Genomic DNA, 24,611 nt, shown 5'->3' with positions numbered 1-24,611 from the left:
TTCTCATATATTCTTATCTAGATAAAATGACAAGGAGGAAAAGCTCACCACAAAAGAAAAGAACAAGAGGCCGTACTGACGGCTAAGGACCTAATCAATACAGACACTGGTAATATGTCAGAACTAGAGTTCAGAATGATGATTATCAAGGTGCAAGGTGGGCTTGAAAAGCATTTAAGATATTAGAGAATCTCTTTCAGGAGAAATAAAATCTATTTCGGGAGAAATGAAAGAACTAAAATCTAACAAAGCTGAAATCAAAAGAGCTATTAATGAGGTGCAATAAAAAATGGAGGCTTTCACTGCTAGGATCAATGAGGCAGAAGAGAGAATTAGTGGTATAGAAGACCAAATGATGAACAATAAAGAAGCTGAGCAAAAGAGAAACAAACAACTACTGGACCACGAGAGGAGATCATCCAAGCCAAAGATCAACAAGGAAATAAAGGCCTTAAATGACACACTGGACCAGATGGACATCACAGATATATTCAGAACATTTCATCCCAAAGCAACAGAATGCACATTCTTCTTTAGTGCATATGGAACATTCTCCAGAATAGATCACATCCTGGGTCACAAATCAGGTCTCAACCGGTATCAAAAGATTAGGATCATTCCCTGCATATTTTCAGACTACAATGCCCTGAAGATAAACTCAATTCCAAGAGGAAAGTTGGAAAGAATTCAAATACATGGAAGCTAAAGAGCATCCTACTAAAGAATGAATGGGTCAACAAGGAAATTAAAGAAGAATTGAAAAAATTCATGGAAACAAATGATAATGAAAACACAATGGTTCAAAATCTGTGGGACACAGCAAAGGCAGTCCTGAGAGGAAAATATATAGTGATACAAGCCTTTCTCAAGAAAAAAGAAAGATCTCAAATACACAACCTGACCCTACACTTAAAGGAGCTGGAGAAAGAACAACAAAGAAAGCCTAAACCCAGCAGGAGAAGAGAAATCATAAAGATCAGAGCAGATATCAATGAAACAGAAACCAAAAGAACAGTAGAACAGATCAACAAAATGAGGACCAGGTTCTTTGAAAGAATTAATAGGATTGATAAATCCCCAGCCAGACTTATCAGAAAGAAAAGAAAAAGAACCCATATTAATAAAGTCATGAATGGAAGAGGAGAGATCACAACCAACATCAAAGAAATACAATTTTTTTAATTTTTATTTATTTATTTTTTCAATGTAACAGTATTTATTGGTTTTGGCACAACACCCAGTGCTCCATGCAATACGTGCCCTCCCTATTATCCACCACCTGGTTCCCCCAACCTCTCACCCCCCGCCCCTTCAAAACCCTCAGGTTCTTTTTCAGAGTCCATAGTCTCTCACGGTTCACCTCCCCTTCCAATTTCCCTCAACTTCCTTCTCCTCTCCATCTCCCAATGTCCTCCATGTTATTTGTAATGCTCCACAAATAAGTGAAACCATATGATACTTGACTCTCTCTGCTTGACTTATTTCACTTATAATCTCTTCCAGTCCTGTCTATGTTGCTACAAAAGTTGGGTATTCATCCTTTCTGATGGAGGCATAATACTCCATCGTGTATATGGACCACATCTTCCTTATCCATTTGTCTGTTGAAGGGCATCTTGGTTCTTTACAAAGTTTAGCGACCGTGGCCATTGCTGCTATCAACATTGGGGTACAGATGGCCCTTCTTTTCACTATATCTGTATCTTTGGGGCAAATACCCAGTAATGCAATTGCAGGGTCATAGGGAAGCACTATTTTTAAATTCTTGAGGAATCTCCACACTGCTCTCCAAAGTGGCTGAACCAACTTGCATTCCCACCAACAATGTAAGAGGGTTCCCCTTTCCCCACATCCTCTCCAACGCATGTTGTTTCCTGTCTTGCTAATTTTGGCCATTCTAACTGGAATAAAAACAATTTTAAGAAGATATTATGAGCAAATATACACCAGCAAATTTAACAATCTAGAAGAAATGGATGCATTCGTGGAGACCTATGAATTTCTAAAACTGAACCAAGAAGGAATAGAAAACCTGAACAGAACCATAACCAGTAAGGAGGTTGAAGCAGTCATCAAAAATCTCCCAACAAACCAGAGCCCAGGGCCAATGGCTTCCCAGGTTCCCAGGGGAATTCTAGGAAACATTTAAAGAAGAATTAATACCTATTCCCCTGAAACTGTTCCAAAAAACAGAAATGGAAGGAAAACTTCCAAACTCATTTTATGAGGCCAGCATTACCTTGATCCCAAAACCAAAGAGCCCATCAAAAAGGAGAATTACAGACCGGTATCCTTGATGAATACGGATGCAAAAATTCTCACCAAAACATTAGCCAATAGGATCCAACAGTACATTAAAAGGATTGTTGACCAAGACCAAGTGGGATTTATTTCTGGCCTGCAAGGATGGTTCAGCATCCACAAATTAATCATGTGATACAATACTTTAATAAAAGAAAGAACAAGAACCATATGATACTCTCAATAGGTGCAGGAAAAGCATTTGACAAAGTACAGCATCCTTTCTTGATTAAACCTCTTCACTGTGTAGGGGTATGGGTGATGTACCTCAATACCATCAAAGCCATCTATAAAAAACCACAGCAAATGTCATTCTCAATGGGGAAAACTGAGAGCTTTGCCCCTAAGGTCAGGAACATGGCAGGACTGACCACTGTCACCACTGTTATTCAACATAGTAGTAGAAGTCTTAGCCTCAGCAATCAGACAACAAAAAGAAATAAAAGGCATCCAAATCAGCACAGAAGAAGTCAAACTCTCACTCTTTGCAGATGACATACTTTATGTGGAAAACCTAAAAGACTCCACTGCAACACTGTTAGAACTCATATAGGAATTCAAAAACTGTCAGGATATAAAATCAATGCACAGAAATCAGTTGCATTTCTATACACCAACAACAACACAGAAGAAAGTGAAATTAAGGAGTTGATCCCATTTACAATTGTACCCAAAACCATAAGATATCTAGGAATAAACCTAACCAAAGAGGCAAAGAATCTGTACTCAGAAAACTATGAACTACTCATAAAAGAAATGGAGGAAGACACAAAGAAATGGAAAAAAGTTCCATGCTCATGGATTGGAAGAACAAATATTGTGAAAATGTCTACGCTACCTAAGGCAATCTATACATTTAATGGAATCCCTATCAAAATACCATCATTTTTTTTTCAAAGAACTGGAACAAATAATCCTAAAATTTATATAGAACCAGAAAAGGCCCCCAATAGCCAGAGGAATGTTGAAAAAGAAAGCCAAATTTGGTGGCATCACAATTCTAGACTTCAAGCTCCATTACAAAACTGTCATCATCAAGACAGTATGGTACTGGCACAAAAACATTGATCAAAACTTAAAACAACAACAACAAAAAAAGATCAATGGAACAGAATAGAGAGCCCAGAAATAGACCCTCAACTCTATGGTCAACTAATCTTTGACAAAGCAGGAAAGAATGTCCAATGGAAAAAAGACAGTCTCTTCAACAAATTGTGTTGGGAAAATTGAACAGCTACATGCAGAAGAATGAAACTGGACTATTTCTTTACACCACACACAAAAGTAGACTAAAAATGGATGAAGGACCTCAATGTAAGATAGGAATTCATTAAAATCCTCGAGAAGAACACAGGCAGAAACCTCTTCGACTTCAGCTGCAGAAACTTCTTCCTAGAAACATCGCCAAAGGCAAGGGAAGCAAGGGCAAAAATGAACTCTTAGGACTTCATCAAGATAAAAAGCTTTTGCACAGCAAAACAGTCAACAAAACTAAAAGACAACTGACAAAATGAAAGAAGATACTCGCAAATCACAAAACAGATAAAGGGCTAGCATCCAAAATCTATAAAGAACTTATCAAACTCAACACCCAAAGAAAAAAGAATCCAATTAAGAAATGGGCAGAGGACATGAACAGACATTTCTCCAAAGAAGACATCCAGATGGCCAACAGACACATGAAAAAGTGCTCCACATCACTTGGCATCAGGGAAATACAAATCAAAACCACAATGGGATACCATTTCACACCAGTCAGAATGGCTAAAATTAAGTCGGGAAATGATAGATGTTGGCAAGGATGCAGAGAAAGGGGAACCCTCTTACACTGTTGGTGGGAATGCAAGCTGGTGAATTCACTCTGGAAAACAGCATGGACGTTCCTCAAAATTTGAAAATAGACCTACCCTAGGACCCAGCAATTGCACTACTGGATATTTACCCTAAAGATACAAGTGTAATGATCCAAAGAGGCATGTGCACCTGAATGTTTATAGCATCAATGTCCACAATAGCCAAATTATGGAAAGAACCTAGATGTCCATCAACAGATGAATGGATAAAGAAGAAGTGGTATAGGGGCGCCTGGGTGGCTCAGTGGATTAAGCCGCTGCCTTCGGCTCGGGTCATGATCTCAGGGTCCTGGGATCGAGCCCCGCATCGGGCTCTCTGCTCCGCGCGGAGCCTGCTTCCTCCTCTCTCTCTGCCTGCCTCTCTGCCTACTTGTGATCTCTCTCTCTGTCAAATAAATAAATAAAATTAAAAAAAGAAGAAGTGGTATAAATATATACAATGGAATACTATGCAACCATCAAAAGAAATGAAATCTTTCCATTTGCAACAACCTGGATGGAACTAGAGGGTATCATGCTGAGCAAAATAAGTCAATCAGAGAAATACAATTATCATATGACCTCTCTGATATGAGGAATTTGAAAGGCAGTGTGGGAGGTTGTGGGGGGTTGGGAAGGAAAAAATGAAACAAGATGGGATTTGGAGGGAGACTCTTAATCTCAGGAAACAAAGAGAGGGATGCTGGGGGGTGGGGGATAGGGATAGGGTAGTTGGGTTATGGACATTGGGGAAGGTATGGGCTATGGTGAGTGCTGTGAAATGTGTAAGCCTTATGATTCACAGACCTGTACCCCTGGGGCAAATAATACATTACATGTTAATAAAAATAATTTTTAAAAGAATGGAATAAGAGCATGAGTGGAAAACATGGAAGTAGTAAGAAATGAGCCTACAGAGATAAACTGTATAAAGAACATGACAAATTATGCTTCTGCAGTTGGTCAAAATACTTAAATAATATAGGGATGCACTGCTGAACTTGAAACAGAGAAGTGACACACTGATTGTGACAGTTTTAAAACAGGGTCCCAAATTTTTGACACTATCCCATTGAGTCAAAAAAAACTATGACTATGAGCAATAAAATGCAGCATAAGTGAAGCTGTGTCTTTTGCCTTTGTAGCCAATAGATACTTCCTGTGTCTGGGGAAAGATGCTCTTAGAAACAAGCCATGATCTTAAAGGAACTCTAAGCGGCACAGAGAAGTCCATGAGAAGACCCAAAGTCCCCAGCTCTCTGCTGAGCTTCAAACCAGAACTGACTGGCCAGCCATGTGAATTGGCCATCTTGAAAGTTATTTCACAAGTACTGCTTGAAGCAGAGATGGGTCTTTCTCTACCATCCCTGACCAAATTACAGACTTATAAGCTTATTATTATTGACTTTAAGCCCCTGAATTTTGAGAACGTGTGTGATGTAGCAATGGATAACTAGAACACTAAGATTTTCTTTTGCAAAGATGGCTCTGAAATATTTGTATTATGGAGGTAAGACTGGGAAAGGCAAAACCTGAAAGAGGAAAACACCTGAAAGACACTCAAAGATCCAGATAAGAAATGGTGACAACCAGGGAGGGGCACCTGGGTGGCCTCTGCCTTCCGCTCAGGTCGTGATCTCATCCAGCTCTCTGCTCTGCAGGGAGCCTGCTTCCCCCTCTCTCTCTCTGCCTGCCTCTCTGCCTACTTGTGATCTCTGTCTGTCAAATAAATAACCAAAATCTTAAAAAAAAAAAAAAAAAAAAAAGAAATGGTGACAACCAAACTTAGGTAAAAGAGTGGGGATCACTTACAGTAGTGAAATGACATTTACCATTAGTGAATTTTATGTAAGAGACTTACACACTGATAAAACATTTTTTAGAAAAAGGATAAAATACAGTGCTCAGGTTTATGATTTAGGCACTTATGTGGATAATTCTCATGTGAAAATTGTGTAAAAAATGTCATCCTTCCTTGAACTTTTATCTGTGCCAATGGAAATGGTCATCATGTAAGTAAAAATCTTGGCTAGGCTCATTAATTTATTACCAATGTGATGTACAATATTTTTACCCTCAAAATTAAAAGAATGTTTTAGAAAAGTAATGTATTACTTCAAGTGTATCTGTATTATGTTTGAGTAACAAACTGTTAATAACTGAAAATAAACATTCAAAATTGATGTGCAGCTTTTAATTTAAATAGAAAATATAATACTGTTGGTACCCCATGACACAGGTCTATATGACATACATATGAGAATCACACATTTTACGTTAGTTCTTTTCTACAGGAAACTAAGTTTAAAGAAACAGATTCAGGAATCAACCATTCATTCACAACTTCAATTGAAGGACTAGTTTGTGTCAGGTACTAAGAGTAGGATTATAATAACACATTATACATTTAGAAGTAAGAAATGATCTTTCCAAGCAGAAAAAATACTAATATTCCATTTTGACAGATGAGAAAAAAATTAAGTTCAGAAAATTTGAGATTCAATTTTTTCCCCAAAAATCATACTCTAGAAGATGAGTTTCCATCATCTTACTATGTAGTCAGTTAGTGTTCCATGAACATCTAAAAACCTGCATTTTAAAAAACCTTAGTAATTAGAGTTAGATCAAAATTGTTAATATAAACTGTCTCCCTTTTAAGAGAATGATATATGTATGAAAGCTGACCAACCATTTCCTACTTCACTTAGGACAGGCTGGGTCAAAACTATGATGATTGATGGCTGTGGGGTGAGGCTGCATATCTAATGGAAATGTTAAACACAAAGCAACTTCTGTCAACATAAATGATTGGCTCTTTAAATGGTGGAACAGTTTAAGAATGACATCCTGAATCAATCCTTAACTAATTGGAAAATTAATTAGTGCCTGTCATTTTAACCCTGAGTATTTTTAATCTTGAGAATGATTACAGTTAACTAGCTGCCTGCAAGAAGCCAGTTTGTAAATTCAATGAAACTGTTGTCTGAATTTTTCACAAGATATCATCTTTTATAAACTTGGTATGTATTAATGCTTAAAAATCCATCAACCCACTAATGTCCATCAATGATTGGCAAGTTAGTAAACTGTGTCCTGGTCATGTTTAATATATCTCTTTCATTGCATGCCTTTTAAATTTTGCTATTGTTGCTGTCTTCATTAGGCTCTACTAACACATCAAAAATGATGCTTATCCTAGAAAAGTAATAAAATTGTGTTTACGTTTTCTCTTTCCCCTAAGGCTGAATGCTGAGTATTTTAACACTTTGAATATGTGAAAGGGCCAAAACATAGGTAAATAAGCATAAAAATTAATAATGAATTCTTGGTATTTACAGTCAAAACATCAATTGGTTATTATTACAGCTCCTTTAGTAGTCATGAAAATAAAGTCCAAGAGTAATTTTATCAGAGAAAAAGAGTCAACATTTACTAAACATCTGCTAGTTGTTGTGCTGGGTATTTAATTATTATATTCTTAACCCTCAACACAGCCTTATAAAGTGGGTATTATTATTTCCATCCTGCAGATAAGGGATGGAGAATCAAAAAAGCTAAGTTATTTGTTAAAGACCACTAGTCAATGGGGTATCAAATTATATACAAGCTTTCTAAGCCTGCGTTCATTCCACAGCACTATCTTCCATCCTTTTTATGGATGAAATATGAGAACAGAAAATTCACAAATATGGAAACTAGTCTATGAACATAGGGGAATACTTCCACACATGGAAATAAATGAAATTTAAATATAAATAATCATAATATATTATACTTACTGGATAAAGAAGTGTTAACTTAAAATATTAATACCTAAAGCTGGTGAGTATGGTAGTATGTGTTCATTTCTACTTTGTGAGAAACAGTAAGGTGGTATTGTATTTTAGAAAAATATTGGGAATGATATAACACAAGTCAAAACATCTTCATTTAATTTAGTTCAATGATCTAATATAAAATAGGAAAATATGTTTTTATATAAAGATACATATCATTACATATAGAAACAGTCATATAAATTATTATACATCTATTAGATAAAATATTATGCATACCTTATAGTAATTATGAAAAGTGCCATATGAAAAATATCTTAATATAAAGCAAAATAATCAGATGAAATATTATATAAACATTGCTATCACAATTTTATAAATAAAGACAAAGAGGAAAAACACTGCAAGAAAGTTCACAAAAGTTTTAACAGGGCTGATGCTACCATGAGTTTTATGTTTCTTATATCTACTATCTACCTTATAAAACAGATACAAAAAGAAAGAATACCACAAGTCTATAAGTTCAACTGCAAATTGAAGCATAGAATGCTAATTGGGTACAATCGACTCCTTAAAATCAACAATAAGAAAATATTAATTGTTGTGGTGAATTTGTGTGTTTGACATCACAAGTAGCAATTACCCTTTCTTCTTATGATGAAGCTTGACATGAATAATCTAAAAGGAATGTTTCCACCAATTAGTAGGTCTTGTTTATCAGTAACTGTCTATTAAATTGGATCATGTATAGGAAAGTGTTTGATAAGCCTTGATATGGTGTATATTATGCTATTCTTACTATTCTGTAGAGAAAAATATATGGAATAAATATATCAGAATATATGGAATATATATAACTTTTGATTACTAACATGAGATCAGTTCAGATATTCCTATTTTTTTAGAGGTAACTTTAGGATCCATACTACTCAAGCTTATAATCAGCACTCCTTTCTTTAGACCTTTTATCTTTAATTCCCCTCAGGATACACATGCCCTTTTATAAGATCTTATTTATTTGAGAGAGAGAGAGAGCTCTAGAGAGAGAGAGAGCACAAGCATGAATCTGGGACAGAGGCAAGGGCGGAGCAGGTTCCTCACTGAGCAGGGAGCTCAATGTGAGGTTTGATCCCAGGACCCTGGGATCGTGCCCTGAGCCGAAGGCAGATGTTAAATCAACTGAATCACCCAGGCACCCCTAAACATGCCCTTCCTAACATTTATACCCAAAACCTTTTCCTCCATTATACATTTTGCTTGAAATAATCAAACTAAGGAACATGGAAATATACTTCTGTGGAACTTTCAATATTATGGGTAGTTAGAATAAGCAAGAAATTGTACACAATTAGATAATAGCTTAGTAAATGTTGATAATAGAAAAAATTGAGTACTAATAATTTTCACAGGGTGTTCATATAAAAATAAATTCAAACTATAGTCAGATCTACAGTCAGAATTGTACCTTAAATATTATGCTAAATTAAAATTAAGCAAATTTGAATTACTATACAAAATGTTCCCCATATCACTACTATTTACTTTTATACCTCTTACATGATTTCAGAATGGATATAGGTGAAATATTATCCATCTTAAAACATAAAAGTTAATTTTTCAACTATCATTTTAGGTTCAACTGACAAATTCTAATGAACAGAATGCAATAGATAAAATAACATATTATTCCAATAAAATATAAAAGGGATTTGCTGTCCATAGCATTTGTTGTGCATCCCACAATGACTTCAACTTTTCGTAATTGTTTTTCAATCAAATTTATTCAAACCTTTCAGGTGAGTTAATTTTCTCCTTCAAGCCCACTTCTAGTATCTCTAGACAACCTACCATCTTTCCCCATCTTAGCTGCCTTTGTACACAGGAATGAGTAGGCTTCCTGGAGAGACATTTTATAGGTAAAATAAGTTCAAATGAAATTGCAGGGAGACTGGGAAAAGATGGTTTTATTTGGCATGTGTTGGTGTTGAAGTAATTTCAAGGCAGAAAGCAGAAGGAAAACTAGCACTTTCAGAAATGCCAAAGGAGAAAGATTTCTGTAAATATGTGTAACTCTTCATGTAATTTTGAGTTTTCCTATTCTTTACACTTCACAAGGCTCTTAAATTTATACATGATTGTCTTTTTATGACTTTTGTTGCAGCCCTAAATTGTGTTCATTTTTAACTCAGTATATAACATCCTTGATAATTCTTTAGAGATGCATTGACTCAGTAGGAACCAGTTACCACTGGACACTAATAAGCACGTAGCAGTCTTAAGCAAAGGAACATTAACACAGCAGCTTAGGAAATGTAAGGCATCCGTGACTCATAATGTATCTGATTCGAGCTGTTGATGCATAATGGGCATGAAAATGAAATCTGTGCCCTTGACTATTAAGAACAGACCCTGGCAAACTGCTTTCCAACAGGCGATATATATGGAACAAAGACATGTTGCTGCTTTTTCTCCCACATATACGAAGAGTGGGACAAGTTTAAGAGGCTGGAGGAAAGTAATGCTTGGAAATTACACATGGGACTACACAGCCTGCTGTTAATTTACTTGTGACAGCCAAGAAAGGTGCTTTAGATAAACAAAGCCCACATGTAGATAAACTAAGCTATGATCCTGGAATATAGTTTCCTCCTTTCCTATCATGATCCTCCTTTCCTAATGCATGTAAAGCATGCAGAACCGTACTTGGCACATGGCAAGCATTTAATAAATATGGGTTACGTTGCTGCTGTTGTGTCTGCACCTGCTATTTACTCTTAGAGCTACTGTTGCTACTGCCACCACTGTGACTCGCTCTGACCTTAGTAAGCTTTTGAGAGGAGAATACAGAATCTTCTCCAATAGCACAAAGCAACAAAATAATCCACCTTTGAAATGAGATCTAAATTAGACTTTTATCTTTGCCACTTAATTGTGTGCTTCTGGGAGAGCCAAATAACGTCTGCAACTTGTCTTTCTTTGCCCTTAAATAATGCCTTTAAAATAAAGGTTTCATAATGATATTTTCAAGAATTATTATAATAAGGATATTGTGAAATTAAATATAGTATATAAATACTATCAATTATTAACTCTGCCTACAATGTTACAGATGTGGAATAAAAAGGCTTTTCCAATCTTTTATTGGGGCTCATTTTGATGTGCTAATTTCTAAATGATTAGTACACTGAGGGTAAATCACAGATCAAAATATACTTACTCTCCTCTTGCAAGCATTTACTTGAGACAGACTTTGAAAAAAAAAAAAGCTCCAACAAAATAAATAAACAAAAATCTTTCCTACCCTTCCCAAAATGTACTAACTGCATTTACGCTGCTTACACCTTGGTTACCAGAACAAGGATGTGTTAGCAATATCAGATTTGGTTAAAATCCTTCCCTTCTCAAAGAATATAATAATAAATCTTCTTGGAAGTAGAACTGATACAGAAACACAATTAACAACAATAACCTTTCCTTTATCCTCTCCTCATAGATTCTGTTTGGACATCTTTGCCTTGCGCTTGGTAATTCCATCAGTCAATCCCTTAGGCAATATCCATTTGCCCCACACCTACTCTATGCTCAAACACTGTTTTAGAATCTCTGTGACTATAAAAGTAAAATGTCCTACTCTTGAGGATCTTACAATTCCATTAGTAAGGCAGGGTATACATTCACAAAAATAACCCAAAACTTAAAATGAATTTTATTAATTGCTTAGAGGACAGGATGCTGAGCTTGTTTAAACCAAAGCCAATTATACAAAGTGATGGAGGAGTGCATATGAAGCAAAATAAATCACAAGCATTGTGAAAGCAAGTTTTGAAAATATTAAAAATTCTAAGTCTAAACTTAAAGCCTACAGCACTATTTTTGAAAAGTCTGTCTTCCTCTCCTCTTGTCCTCTTGTTCTCTTTGACCACTTTACTTATAGGACACCACCACTAAGCAACTGCTAGAATTGGATAAATAAATATAGTTGCATTGACTATATGGCACCAAAATGCTTTTCCTTACTTCTTGGACAATATAATTTATGTGGGTGATCATTCCATGATGCCCGGGATTTGATACGCAGCTGGGACTCCCTCAGAGTTTCTACTCTGACAACCAACATTAGTATTCTCATTCTAGAAAGTGTATAGATGTATAGACGTATAGATGATATACATAGTATATGTAGTATATGAAGTTAGATGATTCTGTATAGACTATTTACAAGCAATTCTATATCCAAACACCATGTTAGTATTAATAGTTGGTTATTTTCTTTGTGTTTTCTCCTTTCTGATGATTTCCTGTTTTTGTTGTTGATGTTGTTTTGTTTTGTTTTGTTTTGTTTGTACCCCATAAGATTTCCTTAGGATTTGTTGTCAGTAAATAATGATGTTCAAATACACTGAGTGGGAAACAATTTATTCTTTGGAGTTGATTTACTCTCTAGTGGCCAAGCAGCTCACAGATAGAATACAAGGGAGACTTTCTCTTTTCCTCACTGTTCTTTCTATACCATTGTGATTTTGTACTTCCAGGAATCATCTTTTGAGGTTCATCCTATCTTAGCTAACCCTTTCCACAATACTTGAATTTGTCTACCAAACTTTAGATCGCAATTCCGTATTCAGTCAAGTGTTTGTCAACCAACTCACTGTGTTTCACTACAACTCCTAGCTAATTTCAAAATCTGTCCTAATAGTTCCTTGGCTCCTTTGACCTAAACACTTGAGTTCTACTCCTCTTCAGTGCATTCTTCTACTGCCTTAAAATAGAGTATCATCATATATAGCTACTAAATTTACTTCTGAAATTCTCAAAATGAAAAAATGCATTTAATTTCATGCCGTCCTTCTAACAGGTCTCTCATAAACTTTCCTTTACTTCTCCAGAACACCCATTAGCACTGAATCTCTTCTTTGACCAGTGTAGACCTCCAGTCCTTTGATCTAGTCCTTCATAAGACCCTTTGGGATTTAAATAATGCTAACTTAAACTAGCTCAAGTATAAAAGGAAAACTTAATCTAAAATGCAGGCATATCTCACAGAATCAAATGAATGGTATAAATAAAACTAAACTTCAAAAGTTGTTAGAATAAGAAGCTGCAAAGGCATCAAGGTCCCAAGTGGTATTTTCTTTATTTGTTCATCTCTGATCTCTCTGTGTGTTTCTTTTCTTACTGGACATCAGCATTCTCTGCTATGCCATGTAGCAGTAGCAGAATCTGACTATAAATCTCTTTTATTTGCATTACCTCAATGCCAGCCTAACCCAAATTTAATGACTGTTTCTGAATTCCAGTTCACAGAAAAAACAAACTTATTTCTCAATAATCTGCTGTTGATTCACAGGCCAATGAAAACCACCAAGTATTGACCCTTGGGCTAATTAACTATGGCTGAGGATTGACTATACAGCCAGATAAATATGACTACTAAGTGCTAAATAAATTGGACAAATAGAGACACAATATAAAATTACAGACCTTTTCTATTTTTCCAGTCTGGTAGCATTCCTCATAGATTCATTTTTCTCATTTTACACTCAATGTCCTGATCTCTCTTTAATGATATTCTAGGTTGCTCTCTTATAGTCACATCCTCTCTTCCTGGATAATGTTTAACCCTGGCTCGTCCAAACTAATGGCTTCGTCTACATGTGCTTACTGGCTGTTGAGCACTGTGGAAGAAAATGTACTCCTATAAGTCTGCATTATTTAAAGGTATGTTTTTAATGACAGTCTGGTACTGAATACATTCCAACAGTCCTTTCACTGATCCCTAATAAAACTATTTCTAATTTCATGCTTTGGCTATTCCAAATTTATACCCACACCTTAAACTATTCAACTCACTGCTATCACCCATCACACCCTCTCCCCTTCTACACATACAGAGTTTCAGTATCTAACATTATCTCCAAATTTTCAGTAGAAACAGAGGTCACCATGCAGTAGCTCCTGAGTCCCTTAATTTCCAAACTCATCTACAAATTGATCTCTGTTCCGGTCTTAGGCTGGATTTTAATCACCATTTATAGGCTAACTATGCCTAACTCCATATTCTAGCCTCCTTCTCCTCCTGAATATAAAAATAATTCCTCCTCCCTGCATTCATCTATCGTAATCTACTCTAGAACTCTAAACTATCCATGACCACACCCAGTTCTTATAAATGACATTTTTTCCTCTCTATGCGCATCCCCCACCAAAGCATGTAAATATGATCAAATCTCTCCCATCCCCTGAATAAAAAGCTTTTCCTTAATCTCACCCCAACAGAGGCTGCTTCTTTCTGTCTTCTTCACTAGGAGCTGTTGGTCTGTTGGTTGTTTTTAGAAAAGCAGTTTCTTTATCTATTTCCTCACCACCAATTCACTTCTTAGCACACTGAATTTTAGCTCCTAATAGTAAACTCCACTGGAATTTCCAGAGTAGAAATCAGTAGTGACCTCCCATTTGTCAAATGCACCACCAGTATCTGGTCTTCTCCCATTTCCTCATCTACTTCAACACCATGTCTTCTTCCTCTTGACCCTCAAATACGAATGTTACCTAAGAAGAGTCAAACACTGTTGGTTACTAATTTAACAGCCATATTCTACCCACTTTCCCTTACTGCAAATCTCACCACCTACAATAAAGGCTGAACATAAATATTATTCCCTTTCCCAACCTCCCTTGAAAATTGTATGTCTGTATAGTAAGTTACCTCCAATGAGACAGATGAAACAGAGAAGACTCTTCTAGGAGCCTTCCCAGAAAGACATGCCTCAAAAATGGGAGACTAAAACTCTCAGCCTTTCTCTTGGTCCTTGCTATATGTGGACTGGTTGTATAATGGGATGATACTAGCAGGTTTGGGAGTCATTTTTTGACAATAAAGTCACAAGCTAACGATAAAGGATGGAAAGATCCTTGGTGCTGACGACGGCATAAACCCCTAAATCCACCCAGGCATTGCTCATCTGCTGATTCATCGATCTGTGGGAATAAACATTCTTTTGCTTAAGCCTCTTTTAGTTTTCTATTACCAGTCATAGTCTCTTCTTCCACCATGTAACTGTCAAATCTGTTTAATTCTTCCATTCGAACTTTAGTATACTACATGGCACATAGTAGATGAGCCATCAGTATTTATTAAATTTTGAGTAAGCTATGTCGACTGTATCTATAAACTAGGATATCTTCTTATGTTCTTAGATAAAATTCCAACTCTTTAGGGGCACCTGGATGGCTCAGTCAGGTAAACATCTGCCTTCAGTTCAGGTCATGATCCCGAAGTCCCAGGATCAAGCCCTGCATAAGGTTCCCTGCTTAGTGGGGAGTCTGCTTCTCCCTCTGCCACTCCCCCTGCTCATGCTCTCTCTCTAATAAATAAATAAAATTTTTTAAAAAATTTTGTCTTTGGCAGCATAGTAAAGCTATTTTTCGAATTGACCCTGTCTTCATTCAAACTTCGTGTATCTTTGTGCTGCTAATGCTTTAAAGTTGCTTTTCCTCTCCCTTCCTCTTCAACTTTGTGAAGTCTTATTACAAGGCATGTACCAGCTACTCTGATAACCCTTGCTTTCTGCTGGAGGCACTTAAATACACCCTCCTCTATGTTCATGGCATCTGTTCATACATTTATTATAGCATTTATCAACTTATATGGCAATGATTTGTTTACCTGTCTCTCCCTACACTGTGAGTGCCATGAGAAAAAGAACTGTTTCTTATCTAAGTGAGCCCAGATCCCAGCTCACTGTCTGGCACAGAGTGGAAACCCAATTAATTACTCTGTTATGAGTAATGACTCTTGCTCATTAGTTTCTCAGGAACAAAAGTCAGATAATGGCCTGATTTTTATTTCCTTTGGAAATTCTAAAAAGATGACAGTCCTAAAAAAGCATATGTTGTGAGATTAGATAACAACAACAATAACCCTGGCTGAAATTGTGCCATATATGTATTAGCAAACACTAAACTTTGCCAATGTTTCAATATATCATCTTAATTAATTATAACACCCATATTTTTACAATGCCAGTAGGGGACATTTCTCACACTTTACTACCTCACTGCAAATATATAAGCAAGGCAGACATCTATCGAAGGATAATTTCAATTCCCTCATTAACTTTCCATGTTAATATAGTTTTTCCTCGAGGAAGTCATATTTTAGGTAGAATCCCTAACTTTTCTCTGACCCAGCTAGAAAGCAACCCTTTCCTTGAGATATTATTTTGCTTCAGGTCCTTGTAATATGCCACTGACAGGAAACATGGTCATCATTTCTTTCTTTCTTGGCCAATCATAAGGTACCCCCATCATAGGTGCTCCCCCACCCCTGTCCCTTTTCCCTTGAAGGATCTCCTCTAATTTGGGAAAGAGAGCAGGATGGAAGAAAAGATGCTAACTTAGCTGTAGCACCTGCCTTTGTGGCTAAAGCTAAGGTTAGAGCCAAGACTTAAAGTTTATATGAGAAAGCCTTCTCATGCTTATCTCACTGATCCCTAGCAAAACTTCACAATTTTCACTTGTTTCTATTACCTAATCTCCATTTTGAGGTCAATTTTTGGACATAACCAATGCAGTCAAAAGTCAACTATCCCCATTTCATTGTCTGAAAAAATACATTGATCCTCGTAATCACTGTCACTCCTCAGTATCATCTATTTGAGTAATGTGAGATGCTTCCAAGTTCTGGCTAACTTATACCTGCTCTAATCTCATTTCTAGAAACAGCAGATAATAAGAGCAGTTTTTCCCCCCCTTTTTCCTCGAAGATGAAAATGGATTAGATATCTGGTGAGAGATCACACTGAAATTTCACTGCAGAATACAGATCTAGAGCTAGGCGCCATAACTATCAGCGCAAATAGTCACAAAAAAACAAAAACAAAAACAAAGCAAAATACATTCTAGGTAAAAAATATCTCTATAAACAAAACTTGAAGAGAGCAGGATGGAAGCATATGTTGCAACAAACCCAAAACACTCATGCCTAGTAAGTGCTTACGGAATGGACGAATAAATGAAAATACTGTGTCAGTTTTATACTTTGATAAAATCTTGGTTAAATCTATAGAGTAAATGGTTTCATCCCAAACCTACGCGATCTTAAGGAATGTTTGATTTGAGTATACAAAAAACATGCATCCATCCAGGATAATATTGTCCAACAATCTGTGTATCAGGTTAGATACTGGACATTATTATTTCCATGAGTCTATTTTTCATTAATAATATCAGCCTGAGAAGACTCTAGATGCACCACCTCTCTGACTCCTCATGTAAAGCAACTACAAAATGAAAATATCATCCTGGCCCCCAAATGTCTGCATGGAATTGCAGAGAAAAAAAAAAAAACAATGAGCAGGCTTTTTTCTTGTTTCTTACATCCACATCCACATAGGCATCTCAAAAAGCACTGCAGAAATAAGTAAATAAATAAAATTTAAAGTCTGTTTTTCCCTTCCAATGGAATCCAAATTCATTTAGAAGAAAAATGAATTAACATGGGAGAGTACATGGGATCAAGAGTAATAGAAGCATTTCTCTGTTCATTGTTATTTTGTTAACAAATAAGGACACTTAGCAGAATGAGACAAAATTCATGTATGCTTTATAACAGATAAAGAATTCTTTTCTACTGCTTATTCTTAAAAAAAAAAAAAAAAGAATGAAGAAGAAAACCAGATTTACATTGGAAATCTGTCCATAATATGCAAAACCTAGCTACTGGTCTGTGGGGGGAGGAGTAGGGGAATCTCTTAAAGGAGTAGGAATTCACTTAAGCATTTCCTTTTAAGAAAAAAAAAAGTGTGTATGTAGTTTATCAGAAGGCATAATAAAAGAAATATTCCAATTGCATGAACATTTAGAGTTGTTTTTTTTTATCTCACCATAGCAACTTGACCAAAAAAAAAAAAAAGAAAGAAAAAAGAAAAGAAAAATCCTACCCTGTTTTGAATCATGATTCCTTGCTCTGTGGAAGTGAGGTAAGAGGGCTTTAGCAAATCATGTGGAGATAGCTTTTTATCTGCAGGGATTGGGATGAAAGACCACCATAACAGCTCATTTTTATGAGCATTCACGGTCTTTCAAGCAAGTACACGTTTTCATTTCCTTGCCTTCCAATTTGGATCATTTCACAGCACTCTAAGAGTTATCTGTGAAAGCCTTCCCTTGTCTGGAAATGGCTACCACTAATGCCATGAACAGGCCAATAGTCTCCAATCGCCTACAACAAACACCATACCTCAAAGAAAAAGAACTGCCTCCAAGTAAGTGCAATGCTTTCCTTTTTATTCTTTTTCATATTTCCATCATCTGAGTAAAACTGTCCTTTAAAACACTTCAAACTTGATCGTTTGAAGGGAAAACTGAGCGTTCAATCAGTTGAGATGGAGTTTTTTTCCCCCCACAAAATTGTTTCTACCAGAAAGTATTATGACTCTGAAAGCTGTATCACTTAAAAAAAAAAAAAAATGTTGTTTGCTGTTTACTCTGAGGTAAAATTCATATAAATTGATTTCAAGATGGACCTGAGTCTCCCAAAATAACTCTACTTATAAAGGATCTTTAAAAGTGTCAGGTTAGGGGTGCCTGGGTGGCTCAGTGGATTAAGCCGCTGCCTTCGGCTCAGGTCATGATCTCAGGGTCCTGAGATCGAGCCCCGCATCAGGCTCTCTGCTCCGTGGGGAGCCTGCTTCCTCCTCTCTCTCTGCCTGCCTCTCTGCCTACTTGTGATCTCTCTCTGTCAAAAAAATAAATAAATAATCTAAAAAAATAAAAAATAAAAAAAAAATAAAAGTGTCAGGTTAAGTGATTGATAATTTTTGGCTTTAATATATTAATATATATGTATGTATTATGTAATCCATTAATATTAAAAAGAATTTACTGAGGATAGTCAATGGCTGCCATGTAATTAAAGGTACTTGTTGAAATCCGACACAGGAGGTAGGATTCTAGGAAGATGGTAGAGAAGGCTCTGCAGACTTTTAATCCCACCAAATTCCCCACATAAAATCAGAGCACTTAGATGGCAAAACCAGTAAAGCAGAACAGCATTTAAAATAGAATTAGAGGGTGCCTGGGTGGCTCAGGCGATTAAGCTTCTGCCTTGGGCTCAGGTTATGATTTCGGGGTCCTGGGATTGAGTCCCACATTGGGCTCCCTGCTCAATGGGGAGCCTGCTTCTCCCTCTCCCTCTGCCCCTCCCCCCTGCTTGTGCTCTCTCACTGTCTCTCTCAAATAAATAAATATATTTGTTTTAATTTTAAAAATAAAATAAAATTAGATGAGGGGTGCCTGAGGGCTCAGTCAGTTAAGCCTGGGCCTTGAGCTCAGCACATGATCCTGAAGTAACAGGATCTAGCCCCAAGTGGTCTGGTCAGGCTCCCTGCTCAGTGGAGAGTCTGCTTCTCCTCTCCCTCTGACCTCCTCCTGCCCTCCCCTCAATAAATAAATAAAATATTTAAGAAATAAAATAAAATAATAAAACTTGATGAATAATTATCCCTGTAAGCTCCAAAATACCTGGGGCAGAGGCAAACTACCTATAACTTTAAAACTTCATGATGTCTGCATCTCTACAGGAGGAAGAGGAAGAAAATAACAGAGCGGTATCTTCAGAGTCTGAGAATAGGAACTAAAACTGCCAACACACATTCACTGGAAAGCAGAGAGCAATGTGGGAACAACAGCTGAAAGTATAAGGAGCTTGTGAATATAATCTCTCCCCTTCCAAGAACACTGAACAACCAGGAACAGAGAACACCTGTTAGCTCTCAGAACTGGCCCACCAGAACTGGCCGTTCGAGGACGGGAACCCACACTGAAAAGGAATTGCTAGAAGAGAAACCAAAACTGAACAGGATAGAAGCAACAAAGAAAAAGGGGGTAAAAGTCCAGATGAAATCCCAGAGAGCACATTACCACATTTTTAAACAACATAAAAACAACAGAAGAGGGAGCTCTGTAAAGTTATATAAACTTTCCTAAGCCTTGCCTTAGAAAAATTCATTTCATATAAACATGAGCAACATAAGGATCAAGGTCATTCCCATAGAAAATTATCATAAGAAAAAGAGTGAAAAAAGCAGAATAATGTACTGCAGACAATAAAATCCTGCCAAAAAATATGCCCACAAAACAGTAACCTACTATTTCAAAACTAGCTAAGAAACACTAAGAAAATGCTATAAAACATGAAAGAAAACAACATAAATCAGAACTAGAAAAGCTCAGAAACAATGTTCCATAACTCTGGATATAATTAGAAATAAAAGAAGAGAGAATTCCAAAAATGAGAAATAACATAAATAGGGGATAAACACAGCAGATGATAGCTTCAGCAAAATAAAAAGTGAGAGAGAAAAACTTTAGAACTCAACAAGTAATGAAAGAAAAGAAGGAATCGAGAGAAAGTTAAAAATATTGAAGACAGGCAAAAAAAATAAAAAGTCGAGCATATGGATAGTAGGAGAAGAAAGAAGATGAAACCAAAAGTAAGGAAACAGAACAAATACCAAATCCAATAATTGCATAAAAGTTTCCTAAAATAAAAGATGTAAAACTGCATATTGGAACTGTACATCGCATTACTGTGAAAATGAGCCATAACAACAAAGACATATTCCAGTAAAACTAAGTGAGTTTAAAAGAGAGGAAGGGAAGGAGGGATGGAAGAAATAATCATCTACGTACCTAGAAAACAAAGGTAAAAGAGTACATGACTTTTAGAGGAAAGAAAATGTGATTAACATATTTAAAATATTCAAGAATAAGAAAAGTGTGAGCCAAGAATTATTTTTATCCAGCAAAGCATATTTTCAAGTTCAAATGACTTAGGTAAATTCTAACCAGTCTGCAATAATTCCAGGAATATTGTTCCCTTGAGCCCTTACTAAGGAATCCAATGGAGAACAACCTTCTGACAAGCAGAATGAGTAGAGACACACTGATGTAAAGACTGGTAGGGCATAAATACAAAGTTACCTGTGGCACTAAGACTAAATGAGGGACAGGGCAGAGAAGATGGTATGAAATGGCTATATTCTCAGACAATAGGTATTGAACAGTTGTAAAAAATGGAAATTAACACAGAGAGCAAAAGCAAAACAATGCTAACTCTTCAGTAATCATTGATGGTAGTATTAGAGTTGTTACTCTAAGAATATTTCACGTGCAACTCTAGATAGAAAAAAAACGTGCAGTTATCAGATTTTCTATTATTTTCCATGGCCTTAAAAACCACCGTTCTCAGTGATAAAGATGCAGACATCGTTTTAAAAAGAGGTTAAGCCATAGCCTTGAGGTCTGGGATTTGAGTTGGAAGTATCGGTCTGAACTTAGGTTCGGTAGTACAAGAGAGAAAAATAAAACAGAATCAAGGCAGAATATGGAGCATTACTGCTGTAAATAGGAAGGTCTAAGAAGAGGACTCTTGAAAAGACATGGGATGATGCAAGCGGATGAGCCGTGTCACATCTGGGGCAGAGCAATGTCAAGCAGAGAGAGCAACAGGTAAAACCATCCTAAAGCTCAGTGTTGAGCACAGGTGATTCTGTCTGTATTTTCCATTCTCCTTTGGAATTGTGGACAATTATTTCCAATTTTTTTAAAAAATTCATAAATCAAGCCCCCAAATCTGAAAATATAAAAGTTTAGAAATAAATATCTTTACATCAAAACGATTTACTATTAGAACGTGGTTTGTGAGATACTTGGAAAAACCTGTCCAGAGAATAATGGAAATTTTCCTTTCCATTCTTTCTTTTGCCCCTTCTACTCCAGAAGGAAAATTCTCTCTTTTTTTTTTAAAGATTTTATTTATTTATTTGACAGACAGCGATCACAAGTGGGCAGAGAGGCAAGCAGAGAGAGAGGGGAGGAAGCAGGCTCCCTGCCGAGCAGAGAACCCAATGTGGGGCTCGATCCCAGGACCCTGGGATCACGACCTGAGCCGAAGGCAGAGGCTTTAACCCACTGAGCCACCCAGGCGCCCCCAGAAGGAAAATTCTAACAATGGACCCCAGTCTTTGTCTTTTCCCTTTGTGCTCAATGGCCATTAGGGGAGACAATGAGAAGTATGTATAATGGACTCTGGAACTAGGGCCACAATGGTGTCCCAATTATTTTTATGACTTTGGACAGTATACCTAAAGTCACTGTACCTCAATTTCTTCATCTATGCACTACTGAAAATCATAGCATTCACTTTATAGAGCTCTCATAAGGACCACACAAAACGCCACATGCAGAGAACTTAGAATGATTTATGTGAGACCAAAATAAATAATACCTATTATTACTATACTTGATGGATCCCAGTGCGATGTAAGTCAAAAGATAAGAGGCCATATCCTAGCTCCAAAATGAACCAGTCTTTCCCTTCAGTCATGTTTCTTAATGTTGAGGAAATGTCTTCTTTCAGTTATAGAATATGGATTACAACTACATACTAAAACTAATATGAAGATTCACTACATTTTGATTGAATCTGGTTATTTATCTATCCATATATTATCTTAAATGCATCCAAAATAAATATTAAATATACATACGATGTCCATCATAAAAAAGTCTAATATTTCCTTCCCCTATGTTCTGAAAAATATTGGGTGGCAATTTTCTGCCAAAAATTAAAATTCTGAGAGAGAATGCTCTCTCTTTGAGAGTGCTCGACTTGGCAGTATATATTGGAACGAAAATTGGAACAACTCAGTGAAGATTAGCATGGCTTTGCACAAGAATGACATGCAAATTTATCAAGTGTTCCTTGTTTTTAAAACTCATTGAACTGTACACTTACAATGGGGAATTTTATATTGTACAAATTATATCTCAGCAAACCTGTTTTTAAAAATGTTTTAAGTTACTAGAACCTGAGGAAAACTTTCCTTTTTGTTGATTTGCCAGAAGGCAGACTGATACTTCCAATTTCCAAAAGAAGTAGGCCTATTACCTACTCTTCCAAATTTCCATATTTTCTTAAGGATGCTATGCATATAATTATGGGTATATTTTCTTCTTCAAGACCCCACTCCTGGCTGGTTAACATAATGAAGGTCTGTGTTTAGTCCTAAGTGCTGTTGACTGTTTTACATACAAACAAGAGCACTAGAGATGCAATCTTCAGTGGCTGCTTGGCTGACCGTGTGCAGGGAGATATGGAAATCAATCTTCTTGTCCTATCGCCTTCCTGAGCTGCACATAGGATGGAAGGGAGATTCCACCTACTATCCTGCTTATCAGTATAAGGTAGTTAAAGTAATTTATGCTTTAAAGTTTACCAAATTAAAATTATTTCTTACATTTTAAAGCTCACTGCCATCATTTGGGAAAAAAATAAGAGGCTAAGCACATTTTTGTGAAGAGAAAAATTAAGTACAGAATCTTCAGATAAATTTGTTAAGCTTAGTAAAAGTAGTTCTCCTTTTCAACAGTTTTTCAGTTTTCTGATTTAATTAAATAACACCAGTCCTCCCTAAACACTGTTCAAATTTCAGTGTATATTAACTGTGAGTGACTGCATAAAGAACTATTGGCTACTATCTCTTCACTCCACAAATCACTACATAAATAACAGATGCAAATCATGACCAGGGACAAATCATGTCCTTTCTTTCAAATTCTGGTAGTGATTGGTCACTGTGTATCTGCTACTTATGCATAGACAACAAAACATGTAGTCATGTTGTCTCCTCATCTCACAGGGGTAGAGAGGTAACAAAAGGCAAAATAATCTAGAACATTTAAAGCACTAATACTGGCGGACAATACTCCAGGTCACTCTAATTTTCTAGAGTACTTGCATGAAAATGTGAAAACTGCCTTTCTACCACCAAAAGTGAGACTTGATTAAGCCAGCATCTGGTCTGAGAAGATATTTCAACTTTTAAAGCTTTTCTTTTTTTTAAGATTTTTTTTTTTTTTTGAGAGAGAGAGCATGAGAGAGGAGAAGGTCAGAGAGAGAAGCAGACTCCCCGTGGAGCAGGGAGCCCGATGTGGGATTCGATCGCAGGACCCTGGGATCATGACCTGAGCTGAAGGCAGTTGCCTAACCAACTGAGCCACCTAGGCGCCCACTTTTAAAGCTTTTTATCTTAGATGAACTTTTGGACAGACTCCTGAAGCTACAACTGGAGATCATGTCATTTCTTTAGCAGAGTTTGGGAAGATACATGACATAAAGCATGTAACTGAAAATACTCAAGCATCATGGCAGGAAGCAAAATGCATGCAATATGGTAGAAACTTCTACCTCACTGTGAAAGTAACTTTGTCAGATTTGAATTGTACATAAATGAAATTTTAGATGAAAGAGTTGACTGGAAATGTTGACCGTGCTGCTAACAGACTACGCATATGCAGTCAGAGGAACGCAGAGAAGGTGAGTCTAGGGGCATTAATGAGGAGGGTACTTCTGAAGAAGGGGATAAAGATGCCCCAGAAGCAGTGATGTTGGCAAAAACACTTCACACTAAAGAAACTCTCGAAGCTATTTTACGACGTTGACAACACAAACTATATTCTGTTGAAAGCTGATCCAAACTTAGAAAAGAGTATAATAATTACCAAACCATTAAAAAATACTCTGCGTCGTAACTTACACAACAAAAAGAAAGCAAGCACTGTTCAAACTGATAGGATTTTCACAAAAAAAGAACAATTTTGTTTCTAATTTTTAAATAGCAGTGCCCTAAATAATAGT

At 36.5% G+C, this 24,611-nt stretch overlaps 1 non-coding gene across 1 annotated transcript; it reads left to right on the top strand.

The window, feature by feature from the left end:
• The first annotated feature begins 22,574 nt into the window (after positions 1-22,574).
• Positions 22,575-22,684, top strand: LOC123937807. The gene has a single exon (XR_006817594.1). It is a non-coding gene; the product is annotated as a U6 spliceosomal RNA (small nuclear RNA).
• Positions 22,685-24,611: the final 1,927 nt, after the last annotated feature.

This window comes from Meles meles, chromosome 2 (assembly GCF_922984935.1).
Source record: "Meles meles chromosome 2, mMelMel3.1 paternal haplotype, whole genome shotgun sequence".
Taxonomy (NCBI): domain Eukaryota; kingdom Metazoa; phylum Chordata; class Mammalia; order Carnivora; family Mustelidae; genus Meles; species Meles meles.
This window is presented reverse-complemented; position numbering and strand designations above follow the sequence as displayed.